The sequence below is a fragment of the Chrysoperla carnea genome, chromosome X (genome assembly GCF_905475395.1).
Source record: "Chrysoperla carnea chromosome X, inChrCarn1.1, whole genome shotgun sequence".
In the NCBI taxonomy this organism is placed as follows: Eukaryota; Metazoa; Arthropoda; class Insecta; order Neuroptera; family Chrysopidae; genus Chrysoperla; species Chrysoperla carnea.
In genome coordinates, this window is record NC_058342.1 from 9,985,326 (window position 1) to 10,000,958 (window position 15,633).

Here is a 15,633-nt window from a genome sequence, read left to right on the forward strand (position 1 = left end):
ATAGTCTCAAGTTTATATCGCTTAAAAATATTGATGCTACGAACAACATGGTATAAGCGCTCAAAAAATCACGTAATTAGTCCATTATATTTTTCCGTATGTCTGTCAGCACGATAACTCAAAAAATGAAAAGATATATCAAGCTGAAATTTTTATAGCGTGCTTAGGGCGTAAAAGGTGAGGTCGTGTTCGTAAATGAACAACATAGGTCAATTTGGTCTTGTAAATTAGAGATAGAACCAAAGTTTAAGTGTAAAAAATGTTCCTTATAAAAAAAAACAAATTTTGTTAGTAATATTTTTTCCTAAACATCACTGTTTACCCGTGAGAGCAAAAATCAGGTTCGAAACATTATACAGTGTATACAAGGTGTTGATAATTGATTGCAGAACTCTTGGCTTCTTAAATGGGCTTGTAAAGACGACCGAAAAAGCTCAAATTTCGATCTTAAGCCTTATTTCCGAGATAATTAATCAAATCAATTAATAAATTTATCAAATGCCAGAGCACTTAGAAATAGAAGGATGTCTTTATAAGCTTATTTAGGAAGTTAAAAGGTATGCAGTCAATTATAGAACACCTTCGATACAAGTAATGTATATATTTTAAATTTATACGTTGCGTATATTTTGTTTGCTTATAGCATATGCATTAGCTAAGTTGTTTGTTTATATATAGCTTTGTTTGTTTATAGGATATATAATATCCAATTAGAAAGAGGATATTCTTATTACTTTGTGAGTAAGAGTAGCTATCTATTTTACTTACATGACGAAAAAAAACAAAAGATTGCGTAATAAACACTTTCTACACATGCTATTTCAACTATTAACTCAATAAATTGTTTGTTATCACTTGTTTAATTGTGGAAAAGAAGCTTTTTTTAATATTTTCTATTATAATTACATGTAAAAATCTCGAAAATGATGATTTTTAAGAAATTATCACAACAGCTATTTTTGACGTAAAATGAGCCAATAGATATAAATTACTTACGTTATTATTTCACAAAAAATTGACATATGGCTGCTGTTCAAGAGAAAATTTATTTAAAAAATTTGCACTAGATTTTTTATCTTTACACTCTTGATCCTTTTTAATAATAGTCTTTTGAATAAGAATATGTAAACAAATCAAATTCAAAAGTTTTTTCCGAGGAATGCACCGGTGTTTTCTTCACTAGATAATATTAAATCAATTAGCCAATTTTTGTGACATATATATTTGTGTTATATATTATTTTAACTTTACTAATATAACAGGTTGGCTGATAAGTCCCCGGTCTGACACATAGATGGCGTCGCTAGTATTAAATGCATATTATTTTTATATAGTACCAACCTTCAAATGATTCGTGTCAAAATTTGACGTCTGTAAGTCAATTAGTTTGTGAGATAGAGCGTCTTTTGTGAAGCAACTTTTGTTATTGTGAAAAAAATGGAAAAAATGGAATTTCGTGTTTTGATAAAATACTGTTTTCTGAAGGGAAAAAATACAGAGTCCGGAAACTCATTATCAAGCCAAGTTTTTGCTTCCACTGTATTTTTTCCCTTCAGAAAACAGTATTTTATCAAAACACGAAATTCCTTTTTTTCCATTTTTTTTCACAATAACAAAAGTTGCTTCACAAAAGACGCTCTATCTCACAAACTAATTGACTTACAGACGTCAAATTTTGACAGGAATCATTTGAAGGTTGGTACTATATAAAAATAATATGCATTTAATACTATCGACGCCATCTATGTGTCAGACCGGGGACTTATCAGCCAACCTATTATAGTTAAATTTAATAACCAGCTGGTTATGTTGTTAATTTGGTTATATCGGAACTTTTCTAGCCTCTCATGGAAGCTTCTCCTTATTTACAACCCTCAATAGTAAGTTACAGCTTAGGCTGAGTAGTCATGCACTTATTACCATCTACTCCAAATTAAAATTTCTGCAATTAAAAATAGTATATAACGACCCTATGCCAGAAAGTTTAATTTCCTGACACGTATGATATGAAGGCGAACGTGAAGCCGAGGCTTTATATCATACACGCGAGGACATCCAACATTCTGGCCGTGGGTTGCATACTATTTATCTCCTAGGCGAAAGTACAGTCCCATAAACGTAATAATAACGATTGCAAATTTTTATACAAATTTTTTTAAACTAAGTACAAATTATTTTATAACAAACAAAAAATATTACGTATGCTGCAATGACAATGTTACCATGGATTGTAAAATTATAATATTAATGAAACCATGGATAGAAAGAAGAGTATATAAAATATTTGAATGCGAAATTTTTCTTGCCAATTTAGCGACATTTTTATTACTTTACACAATTTAGGAATGAAAATGGTGTGTAAAATGGAATGAAGATACGAAAAATATGTTGTCAATTTGTCAAAAATATAACTTTATTTCTATATTTCAGCAATTTGAACTTGTTGACTAGACTAATAATCCTTGAATGTTTAATTCCTGATTAAAAATGTGATTTATTTGAAGAAGTTTTCATTTTATAATAGAAGCTTCTTCTCGTGATTTACAACCCTCAGGCGTTAGTTAATGAGTAGGCATGCGCTTATGATGAATTCAACTTTCTGGCCAGTAATGATGACATTGGAGGGACTATATGTTTATGAATGGTCGTTGTATCCGGTAGTCTTTATAAGCGTTATGTACATATTATCGTTAACGAATTATTATCTTCCTGATTAAAAAGAGGTCCTTCATTAAAAATTCTCGCAGAGAGATCCTATTACTCGCAAATAATTTAGTCGAAGTTTTACTGTCAGCTTTTAAAATTAACAATGCGTGTTAATCCGGGTTTAACAACATTTGCATGGTGCACATTTTCGACTTTCTAACTTCAAAGTTGACCGAGATATGCCAATTTTAAAATAAATTTTTTTTGCTCATTCAATCAAATGAAAAAGTATCCATCTTGTAAACCATTAGAGATGGAAAATACAAGTTATTCCTTAAAAAAAATTGATCATAAACATCACTGTTTACCCGCGAGGGCGCAACTTTGGTGTCCATTTCCTCCAAAAAAAAAAGTATATTGATTTTTTTCATGTATTCATTTTCATTTTATCATGCATTAATTTTTTCTTTATTAACATGATATTCTATTTCCTTTTATTAGACTATATATAATAAATTCATTCCAAAATTTATGATATATAACATTAAAATGGTAAAATCCTTTTTAAATCTTAAATTTTTAGATAATAATACAAGTGTTCAATGAATTATGGTTAACTTGCCCGTGCTATATTATTTCACCCCTAAGAAGTTACTAGCAAGTATGCTCTCGGGTCATCCTCAAGTTGAAGTTGCCTGCAAACACTAGTTGAAGTTACCGACAAATTTTCAACTCTCTATTTTTTTATAGTTTTGGAGAAAATGGACACCAAAGTTTTGTACTAATTTGTGCACTCACATGTAAACAGTGATGTTTACGAAAAAATCTTTCAAATAAAAGTTCTTTATTTTTTGTAAGGCAAAACTTTTACATTTTTACACCTTTTGTTGTATCTGTAACGGTTTACAAGATGGATCCTTTTTTATTTGATTGAATGGGCAAAAAACGTACCATTTTAAAGGACAATTAAATCACCTAGATTAGTTGAAATTTTTATTTTTTGATGCATAGTTTTTTTGTAATTTGTAAGAAACTGAATAAAACCTCCAACTAACACCCCCCCCCCCCCGCCCAAAATAAAAGGGGAGGCAATTAGGCTTCGCCCCTGAGTGGTCGATTTTTTGGTACGAAGTTTCTTCAACCTAATAAACAATTGTGGAAAAATTCAAAGATACAACTTTTATTCTTTAAGTTATTTAGTTTCATTATACTATAAAACCTCCAAACCACCCGTCCAGGCTGATTATTCTGAATAGTTTTCAAGTGAAGGCGAGAAAAGTTTTTTGAGTCGAGAATAGTTATTTTCAATTTTGTTTTTGTTTTTTTGAAGAAAAGACTATTCTGTTTTGTTTTTCATATTTTATTATGATTTAGAAAAATTATTTTTGTAAAAATGTTTTTTTTTTATTTTGGAAAGTCTGAAAAAAAATTAAATCTAAAATGATTCATATCTAATTCTTTCTAAGAGCTTTATTTAGTATCCTCCCAATTGTCTAGTGGTTTACCTCAATTACCGCAATTCGACATTTTCGGTTCTCTTTTATTTTCGTTGAATTTCTAACTTTTGTGTTGCTTTTGTTTTGTTTTTGTTTTGGTTCTGTGTGTTTGTGTTTTTATTTTTTTTTTACTTTTTCGTTTTGATTTTTGTCATTGAACGGCGCAATTCTTATGCCAAATCTAAAAGAACGATTTTTGTCGATTGTAGCGCGATCTACCGAAAATCGGGAAAAATTTCTTAGACAAAATGTTTGTCTTTTCTTCTGAAGAATCCAAATCTGCAGAAAAAAATAGGGGTTTCCATTTGATTTTTTCAAGTTACACCCCCTACCCCTAACAGGGGTTGAGGGTGGAGGGTGTTTTTGGTATGGTTAGATAGAGTTTCAAAAAATATTTGATACGTGTTTTTTCGTTTCAATTTTTTTTTAAAACTATTCAGAATAATCAGCCTGGACGGGTGGTTTGGAACACCCAGTATAGGTATTCTTTTTAAATTATTATTGTTTTTAAAAGATCCATTTATTATATTTTTTAATAACTGTAATAATTAAAGACAATTTTATATGTATACTCAATGTCAGAAAAAATGCTAGGTTTAAAACATTCTAAGTGTTACTATTATAACATAACATATGATGAGTACGCTTAGAATGTTTTAACTGTGGCATTTTTTTCTGACAGTGAGTATACATGCTTATCTGTTGGAACTTGAATAATGTAAATACTATAAAAAAGTCACATAATTTACATTACAATTTATTATCAATTTTATATTTTTCAAAAATGTTTCTTGATGGCAATCACTAAATCAACTAATGTCAAGGAATTTCCTTCTTTGAATTTTTATAAAGATATTAATTTAACACTAAATGGAAATTATTCTTTCAACCTTGAAATGGATATGGTTGAATAAAAATATGTTAATATTTTTTTTTTCTGAAAGAAATTTATTATTCTCACCTCAAAAATATATATAAAAAAAAATTATTTATTCTATTTAAAATTTTAACTGTTATGTTGGTAGGGTTTAATGAGAAATCGATATCATAAGATTGAAGCCAAATTGGTTCGAAGATTATATTTGAATGATGGGCAAGCATAGTATTTTAATTAATAAATTAATTATGCCATGTATTGAGCAAATAGAACAAATTTAGGAGAGTAAAAACGGCAATCGGAAAAAATAGGCTGAAAATTTTGGTTTTCTGAATTTTTTAGTCGTTGCGTTCAAAAATGGGATACTAGTAAAGCAATTTTTTTTCCGATCTTTTTTTCCCTAAATTTCTAAAAACATATATCTAAAATATATATTTAATTTATTTTTTAAATTATCAAAAAATCTTATCATATTATAAAAAAAATTATATGGAACCTCCTTGGAGGCAGAGTGAGTAATAATGTTATAATTATACACAATACACTCAAAAATGTAGTCGACTTATTAGCTCAGTTGATTAAGGAGTAACTAATTCCGTCCGCTGTATGCTAAGGGTAGCGGGTTTTATTCCAGCCGCCGCAACAAAATTAATTTAATTGGGCTTTAAAGCCAAAGTGTGTCCTTTGTGGACAGCCAGTCTAACCTAACCTTCTAAAAAAAGTAAAAAACTTATTGTTCTTAGACATCTGTAGCCACTGGATGGGGTTTTACTAAGATTATTTAACCTGTTTTTTAACATTATCTGTATATTATCTCGGTTATTATAAGCAAAATAGAAAATTTTTTATAAGGAAATCAATGAATATAATGGATAGATTGTATCAGCTCCGAAAAGTCATATCCACCACGTATTGTTTAATACAAAAATAGTAATACAAATTGTATGCAAGTATTTGAACAAGGTTAAAAGATGGCGAAATCGGTGTACAAAATTTCGCATCTTAAATATTTAAGACACTAATTTGTGCTTTGAATTTTTGTTTTTATTTTTTAGTGTAGTGTTAGAACATAAAATTAAAGCTTAGACACCTGGGTAACATTGACACTACTCTCGAGATCACTTTCTACTCTTTCTCTTATGTTTAGTTAGGTTATATTGTTGCCTTAAAGGCTATAAATTTAAAAAAGCGATGGGTATAATTTTCGGAACTCGACCCCGGAACTTATAGATTTGGTAAATTATTAAATTCATAGATTATTGCAGTAAAAATTAGCACAAAAAAACGAAAAAAAACATTTATTCACGAAATTTTGGTAATATCCCCTATTCATAATGCAGTTTAAGAACCCGATGAGTACCTAACAATTGAGGGGGTGGAAATAGATTTTTCGACAGGAATGCTTGCAAAAGTCCAAAGGCTGTCAAAAACTTAGCCCCTTTGATAACCGAAGTGTGTGGTTTCGATTTTTATGATATTTTGCGAGTCGAATCGAATTCACGCTTTAGCACATCTATAAAAAAAAGCATAGACGATAACAAAAATTCATAAATCGTAAGCGTAGAGCTTGTAACCAACCTCGCATAGAAAAATACATTTAAATAGATATCACGTCAATCAATTTTCGAAAAATTAAGATTTTCAAATTTCCGCATTCAGAACCACTGGGAACGAGGAACTATGGAATTTCCACGTTCGTAAGCGTTAAAGACTCATCGCATTTTACTAAGATAGTTAGTCAATCTACTTATTTCATTTACTTAAGTTGATTAAGTGAGTTTTTCTTACATTTTCGAGGCAAAAGCTCGTTTGTCTCACGAAGGGTTGATTTAAGCGTTTGTATTGTATTTATTCTATAGCCATAATGACACACAGATCGATACGGTGGGTATTCATCAAACTTTCGACTACCCACCTTATTTCTATCCCCGCTTTCTTTAGGATCTCATCGAATTCTTATTCTGCATTATGAATGGAAGCTATAGCACCAAAAATTCATGGACGAAATAATTTATTATCTATGTTTCTGTTCCTGTCACTGGTTTTTTTTTTTTTTTTTTTTTTTGTTCACTAGGTTACGTTAAGTATATGTGCTTTGCCACCTTTCCACTGGTAATTTTCATTTATTTCGATGCACTATACCAACCCAACACAACTATTATTTAATTTTTTCTTTTGTTGTGACGGCGAGAATCGGACCGGCCGCCCTAGGCATACCGCGAACGAAATTGGCTACGCCTTAAAACCAACTGAGCTGCAAGGGTTTTTGTTTACTAATTTGCATACAATTTTAAACGTCAAGCCTGTCGGTTATATAATGAAGTTTTTTTATGATACAATGGCGTAAACTTATAAAGACAAATAAGTTGCTAAGTAATCTAAATGAAAGGAGAATTGGAAAAAATACACTCGCACCAAAACTTGAATCAGGATCTCTTGGATTCATGCCAAACACCTTACCAATTTGGCTATACAAGCTTCTAGACACAGAGAGTAATTTTTCCAACTGATCGAAATATTTTTTATGTTAAAATCAAATTCACTGTAGGTAATAGATTAATTTTTGTTAAACTTATTTTAACTACTATTAGTAAATATTTGAATACATAAATTCCGTTTTATATTTACCTTTGAAATTTCAACCTTGCTATGCTTTAATTTGACTAATGGAATTGATACAATCCCACCATTTCTAGAGATGTTTTTGAATAATTTTATATTTCATATAAAATAGTTTTTATAAAACTCGATTTTCCAATCCTCCTCTAAGTCTCACCCAAATATAATGCAGCCTTGGTATTAAAATCTCTACTCAAGTGTCAACAAAGGCTAATAAATCAAGTCTAAGTTCGCCAATTTTTTTCTTGGCCCCCCTAGACCCCAAAACTCTAGACTAAGAAATATTGAACTAGTAGATGGCATATATCATCGGCATATAATTTCGTCTAGATGAATCATCCAAAAAAATTGTCGTAATTTCAAATTTCTGAATGTATCTCCGCGAAAAAGCATAAACTTTCAGATTGTTGAAATTGTAGCTCAATAATTATTATTCCCTGAAAGGGAAAATCTTAAAAAAGGGTATGATATTACCTCAATTTTTGCTTAACAATTCTATTCGGACAAACTCTGTGTTGGTGAGTGTATTATCAGATTTGGCATTTATTTATTTTAATTATCTTGCAAGCCCCCTTAAAATTTTCAGAATTGATAAAGACTTGGTCCAATTTTTTATAACAAAAAACAAGCCTTTTATTCAAAATTGCCCTGGTGCTCGGACATCCCTAAGTAATAAGTATGTCATATTCTTTGTTGTAACAAATGATAGTCTACATTTGTTATAGTTTATTTCTCTTTTTTACGGTAAGGATATTCGGACACGATCGTGTGTTTAGCCTGAGTCTCCCGTTAAGATATTTTGTAGTAGATAATTTGCGTGCAGAATATTATCTAAATTTTTGAGGAAAAATTAATAGTTTTTTCCTGCGTTCATTCACTGATCCACAGGCTCACCATACTTTTAGTAGGGTTGAGTTAGCACGAGTTTGTGGATTTTTTGGCTCTATAGTTAACCCTGTGGTTACCTTGATTCATTGAACCTCAGAAAACCTGCGAAAAGTTCAAAAAACTTTGATAATACTCTGTTCACGGTAATCATCTACTCGAAATAAGGTTAACGTGAGACTCAAGATACACACATGATCGTCCTTTTCACACTTTTTTATTATATAATAAATTTTATTAGTTTTTTTAAACTTTTCAATATACACTTATTAAGATGTGGTGGAACTTAGCAGGGTGATTTTCGAATTTAAAAAAAAAATAAAAGTTGTGCTTAAAAATTAGGAAAATTACAGAAATGGCAGCCAAAAATATATTTTTTTGTCAGGAAGGTGATTTCGTTTTTTCGAAAAAAAAATCTTGGATAAAATTTTGCTAGGTTTGTGCTACAATGTGCCGTCGAGAAAATTCGAAAATTCGGAAAAATACAGAAATGGCAGCCAAAAATAAAATTTTTTTTTGTTGGAACTTAGTAGGGTGATTTTCGAATTTCAAAAAATGAAAAGTTGTGCTATAATGTGCTAGAGTTGTGCTACAATGTGCCGTTGAGAAAATTGGAAAATTCGGAAAATACAGAAATGGGAGCAAAAATAGGTTTTTTAGTAGCAAGTTGATTTCTTTTTTTTCGGAAAAATTAAAGTTGAGTAATATTGTGCTAGGGTTGTGTGTGCTACAATGTGCCGTTTAAAAAAATATTACATAAAAATAGCATAAAAATTGCTAAAGTTATTAGCAAAAATTCCTTTTGACCATAACTGTTACCATCTTTGTTATTGTACACTTGTATAACATATACCTGTGTCAATACATCCATCATTGGTTCGCACATACATACGAAATGTATATTTCTGTTATTGGACTTATTTAAAAAAAGGCAAAAGGCAATTTATTATTTGCCTTAAATGACTATTTATAAATGAATTATCTTATATATCAATTATGGAAATCTCTTTCCACTAGAATACAATAGTTAATAGATAGCTCTGATGATGATGTTGAAAAAGATGTTCCTATATATAAAAGTAAGTGTAAGTTCGATGGCGTCAGTTTTGCGCGGTACAGGTGAGTACATTTGAGAAAATGAATAGGACACTTCCTCTGAGAATATGAATAGGACCCCTGCGCTAGAAATATGTACGGTGTTGATGGATACTAGATCTGTATATGTATTCAAAGTGAATTAAAGCCTTACCGGATATCCCCAATTAGTCTACTGATTAATTGCTACGATATGAATTCTAAATTGTATATACACAAATATGAATATTAACTTCATGGGAGTCATCGTCTAGTGGTATGTTTTTGTTTCGGGAAATGTCATCATATTTAAGCCATACGCTTCCAGACCAATAATAAGCAATGTAATGTCCAACAGAACTCACACTTATAGAGCCTTTATACTCGATAACTCCAGGTAAGTTATATTGAGCACCACCTATGGTCACAAATTTTGGAACATTACTAAGGGCTTCTTTTACATTCCTACCAATGTCAACTTCGAAAAATAAATGCGGTCCGTACTTAATGTCTTGTATTTGTGATAGTTCACAACAGTTTGGGGTATTATATTTACCCATCGATAATGCCTCTTCTAAGGATTTTATTCCATTGGAAAGTAATGGACTATAATTTATGTTAATAAAGACGTTAGTTTGGAATTCGCACATTTGCACCACATTTTGAACATTTACATTCACATGTTCGACTTGATAGAGAATAAAACAATTCAGTTATCAAGTTTGCGATGTTGCATTCAGCTTGAAGCGTAATGATATTTTGTGTAATATGTTGGGCTAGTTGTGAAACATTTAGCAATATTTTTGCACGTTCTTTATAAAATTGTGCGCACAGACCTTTTGTTACCAATGTTTGTATGTATTTATGTGTGCCTGTTCTACCTTCTTCTACAATTTTCTGGTAGCTTGTATTATTGCATGCAACCATTGCCAAAATCTGACAAACACTGTCAAATGTGCAAGTATTTTCGGCCTTCACTAATCTTGATCCATCACGTACAATTTTACAATTATTACCATTAAGTATTAAAGGCAAGGAAGTGTTTTTTCCAATATTTGATGAATCAAACTGTGGGCATCCATTTACATATTTAGATTTTTTTGTTGATTTATTTATATTTCACCAATTGTGCTGTTCTTTTAATTCCAATATTGCTTGATTAACATGCTCGTTTTCTAATGTTGTTGATGAAACGGGTATGGATTTCATGCTTGGCTCTAAATCGATGTTTTTGGAATATTCATCAGGATATTTTTCTACATCATTGACATCACCGCTATAAATTGATTCATCTGAGCTGCTTAATCGCAATTTTAAGGTTTTCTGATCTTCAAATTTTTTGTCTTCACTTTCAATTTTAGCATTTAATATTTTGTCTCCATCTTTTACATTAATTACATTCGCACTTCTTATATTTGGTTTCGTTAATTCCATTTTCGAAAATGCGACTGCTTCTGTTTGGCCAGCCATTGCTAATTTTATTTTACGAGGCAGTGACAGCAAATGAGTAGCCACAAATTTATCAGCGCGTAGTGGGTGTTGTTCATTAATTAATGTGCGATGTTTTAAATCATTAAACTCTGATTCTACGGCTGCTGAAGTTGCATTAACTGAACCACGGCCAGTAGCTTTACGCATTATTTCGGAAAAAATAGGAAAATATGGCAACAAAGACTTCAAGCAGCTCGCAAATTTTGAATTATAAAATCCGTTGACATGTCCAATATCGTTTTTTGCTTCATTTCATTTTCAATTTTTCAAGACACTTGTCATATAAATTTTCCCCCCATTGGAAAATGTTCAAGCCTTCTTCGTCATATGAATTTAAAAGCTCCTGATGTTTTGTCGTTTTTTGTAATTTTGAATCAAAGCCTACGGAGTCTTTAGTTAGAATTTCAATATCTTCAACTAGAATCTCTTCCTGAACTAGAATATCCGTTATTTCTTCAACTGAAGTTCCCTTAATTAATGAAGTTAAACGAATCCTTGCAGTGTCGAATAAGCTGAAATTATCCCCATTACGACTTAAAACTAACAAAAAAATGTCCTCAGCAACTGTTTCAAACGCATCTAAAGTTTCTTGTTGGCGCAATAGAGCAACTGATCTGATACACATTTCCACCTTGATATCATGTTAATAAAATGACAAATATCAAGACGAAGTATACATATAGGTGCATTCTTGATTGTGTCGGTTAAAAATTCAAAACATGATGTTAAATATTCTTTTAAGCTTGCTTTTTGTGCAAAAACTCTAGCAACGCTGCCAAGGAGGGCTTTGTCAAAGTCAGTAACTACTTCTTCTGGCAAAGGAAGTGAAGATATCTGCTTGGCTCCTATTCTCAAAAACTCTAACAGCCATTTAGAAATTGCGTCAGTATGGTGTTTTGCAGAGAGCATTTTGAAAACAGGTACAGTTCTATTATTGGCTTGACATACGGCCTGATAAAGATATATAGGGACTATAATTATTAGGTCTTTTAATAGAACGTACTACCGATCCAGTTCCGTCGATACATAATGTTTTATAGACTGCAAGTTGTTCTCTAGACCAGTAATGCACAAAAAATTCTATAAAGCCAATAAAATGAATTGCTGTTCCGTACTTGGTACCAAATTTCATATCTTCAAAGCTTTCGAAAATATTATTTGTTTTTATCAATCCAACCATTTTATCTCTTATTTGTATTTTGCTTTTCCAAGAACTTTAGAACTACCAATGCAATCTATCAAACGATCACCTTCTTTTCGCCTCCAAGTACTAGGTATAAAATTTTCATCAATCATTTCCCTAGCAACTTTCTGTCTACGCTCTCCTTTCAACTGTCTTTTTGTAGAATGTTTTACCGGTCGATCAAATTCATAAATAAAGCATTCCATCTTAATTGACTCCTTCTGTTCAGGGACAAAATGAGCTTTATAATCTGGACAATCCCCAATGACTTTTGGAAACACTCCAGAGTCAGATAGTTCAGCATATGAGTCAGAATGCATGTGTCCATGCATGTCGCCTTAGCCGACGCAGTTCATATTTTCCTTTTCTTTGAAAATTATAATGCATAGAATCGGGTACAATATCGGACCAAGACTCAGTGAAATCAACTTGGAATTCAATGACTGCATCCAACGTGGAGTTCAAAGAGTCATTACTAGAGTCGATTTTTTCAGCTTTATCAACGATGTTTGGGGATTCCAATATTTCCGACAAAATATCATACCTATTCTCTAAAAGAATTGTATAAATATAATTAGGTTGTTTACGTAAAGAATCTTCCATAGCTTCAGAAAGTTTTTTGTCTACTTCACTTTTTGGAGGTAAAATTTTCCCATTATTAGAAATTACTTCAAATTATGATGATTTCAATAATTCTATTAATTGCATTATAAAAGGAGGACGTGGTTGTTCCATGATTATCAATTTGAAGATTTAAAAAGAAAAATCTACCATATACGTATAAAATCTAAAAAAATTAAAAACAACAAAACAAAACAAAAAACAAACAAAAAAACTGAATTCTAAATGAAACTGAATTCCAAATCAAATCTTTAAAAAAATTACTACCAAAACAAATAAAAAAAAAACCAAAAAAGAAAAACAGGATTCTAAATAAAAACAAAAATTGCTTTTATAAAATCAAAACAACAATATCAAAGCAAGAGAAAACAGAATAAGAAAATTCTGATTTGTTAAGGATGTATGAGCATGACAACAATGTTTGATTTAAAGGCTCAAAATTTGTTTGTAGGTAGTCTTTTACTCAAAGAATATGTGGTTAAAATTTCAGCTTAGGTATCCGTGCAAATTTTTAAGAAAAAAGTCATTAAAAATCGATATAAAATACATTGGCTCTTATGGAGGATTCTCAAAAAACGACATATTTTGGAAGTTTTTGATAATTTTCATTTGGAATTAATGAAAACAAATTAAAAAAAAACTTTTTAATAGAAAGTAAACATATTAGCAATGAATTAGAAAAGAAAAAAACTAAGTGTCACCGTCCATATAAGGGATGTAAGAGCAGGGTAGATTAAGGGTTGAAATTATTTTTATCTTATTTTCAACTTTGATGATGAATTTTGTTATAACTTCATGAATGTAGACGAAAAATAAGAAAAAATTTTTCGATATGTGTCTTGGTTTTCGAAATATCGAAAGCTAAATAATTAAACAAAATTTTCAATTTTCGATATTTTGAAAATTAAGCCAGATATCGAAAAATTTTATTCTTACTTTTCGTCTTATATCGTCAAGTAATAATATAAATTTATCATCAAAATTGAAAATATCTCTTTTAAATTTGTGTTCCCACTACCATGCTCATACATCCATAATAAACGAAAAAAAAAAAAAAAGTATTGATACCCAAACAATAAATGAATATATGTATATGTATATCAAAAATACACATCATTTAAGTATAATATCAAAGCGTTGGTTGTCTTCATAAGGTACTTTTTTGAATTAGTTCAAAAGAAGAAATATACATTTCAAGGACGAGCATATGTACGAACCAATTTAATTTATGTCTTATGTATAGATACAGCCATTTGTTATTCAAGTGTAAAATTGCAAAGAAAGGTAACAAATATGATCAAAAGGAATTTTTGCTAATAACTTTAGCAATTTTTATTTTTTTAAACGGGACATTGTAGCACACACAACCCTAGCACAATATTACTCAACTTTAATTTTTCCGAAAAAAAAAGAAATCAACTTGCTACTAAAAAAACTATTTTTGCTTTCATTTCTGTATTTTTCCGAACTTTCGAATTTTCTCAACGGCACATTGTAGCACAACTCTAGCACATTATAGCACAACTTTTGATTTTTTGAAATTCGAAAATCATCCTGCTAATATTTTTTTTTTTCGAAAAAACGAAATCACCCTGCTGACAAAAAATATATTTTTGGCTGCCATTTCTGTATTTTCCCGAATTTTCCAATTTTCTAGACGGCACAATTCAGCACAACTCTAGCACAATTTTATCCAATATTTTTTTTTCGAAAAAACAAAATCACCCTCCTGACGAAAAATTTAACAATTACGTATATAATTTTTGGCCCCCATTTCTCTATTTTTCTGAATTTTTCAATTTTCTAGATGGCACATTGTAGAACAACTCTAGCACATTCTAGCAAAACTTTTCTTTTTTTTAAATTTGAAAATCACCCTGCTAAGTTCCACCACATCTTATTAAGAAAGGTTTGGTCTTTTTTATTTGCTGGTAAACCATTCCCTTGAAAAATGTCAACTTTTACTACCTCAAGACAGTTTGAGTGTACTTTACCTAGCTATAGTTAACTCTTACTAGTATATGTTAATCAAATTTCAACACTTTTCAGTTTTAATCAACTTTTACTGAAAAGACCAGTAAGAATCGATTTTACTTCAGTCACCTCTTACTGAAGAGCCAACTTTTCTTGTACCATGTGTACTAATTTGTAAAATTTCTATAATAGCTTATACATTGAAATATAAAAAAATTAAGATTCGAGAGTAAAATAATATGCAAATATATTTTCAATTTAACACTTCTAATGGTCGTAATGTAATGGTGCTGGTGCAGTTAAATATTTCGATAAAAGTGTAGATAAAAGGTTGATCTTGTATATTGTGGGTTTAATACTACCCATTTGTTAATATTTCTTTCGGGTGCAAAAAAATTTGATAATAAACAAGGCTATAATTAAACACAATTAGTTCAATTGTGGAAAACACTCATTATTCGCAGCTGTTGGCAAGAAAAGGGCTAAATGATAATGTTACTGTACCCCAAATGAAGTAACACCATATGGCATGACATTTGAAAAGAAATTAACTGTTCATAAGAGTAACTAATAAATATTAAAACAATTTTAATTATCTAGTTAGTGTAAATGAATAAATACTTTAATCTCTTAATTATTGATTACTTATATATTACTTAATTTTTAAATGCCGTTTAAATACGAAATTAGTGACTGTTGTTTTATCGCTTACGCTTTTACAAATTTATTTTACAAACATTGAACAAAAAGATTAACAAATTAGAATA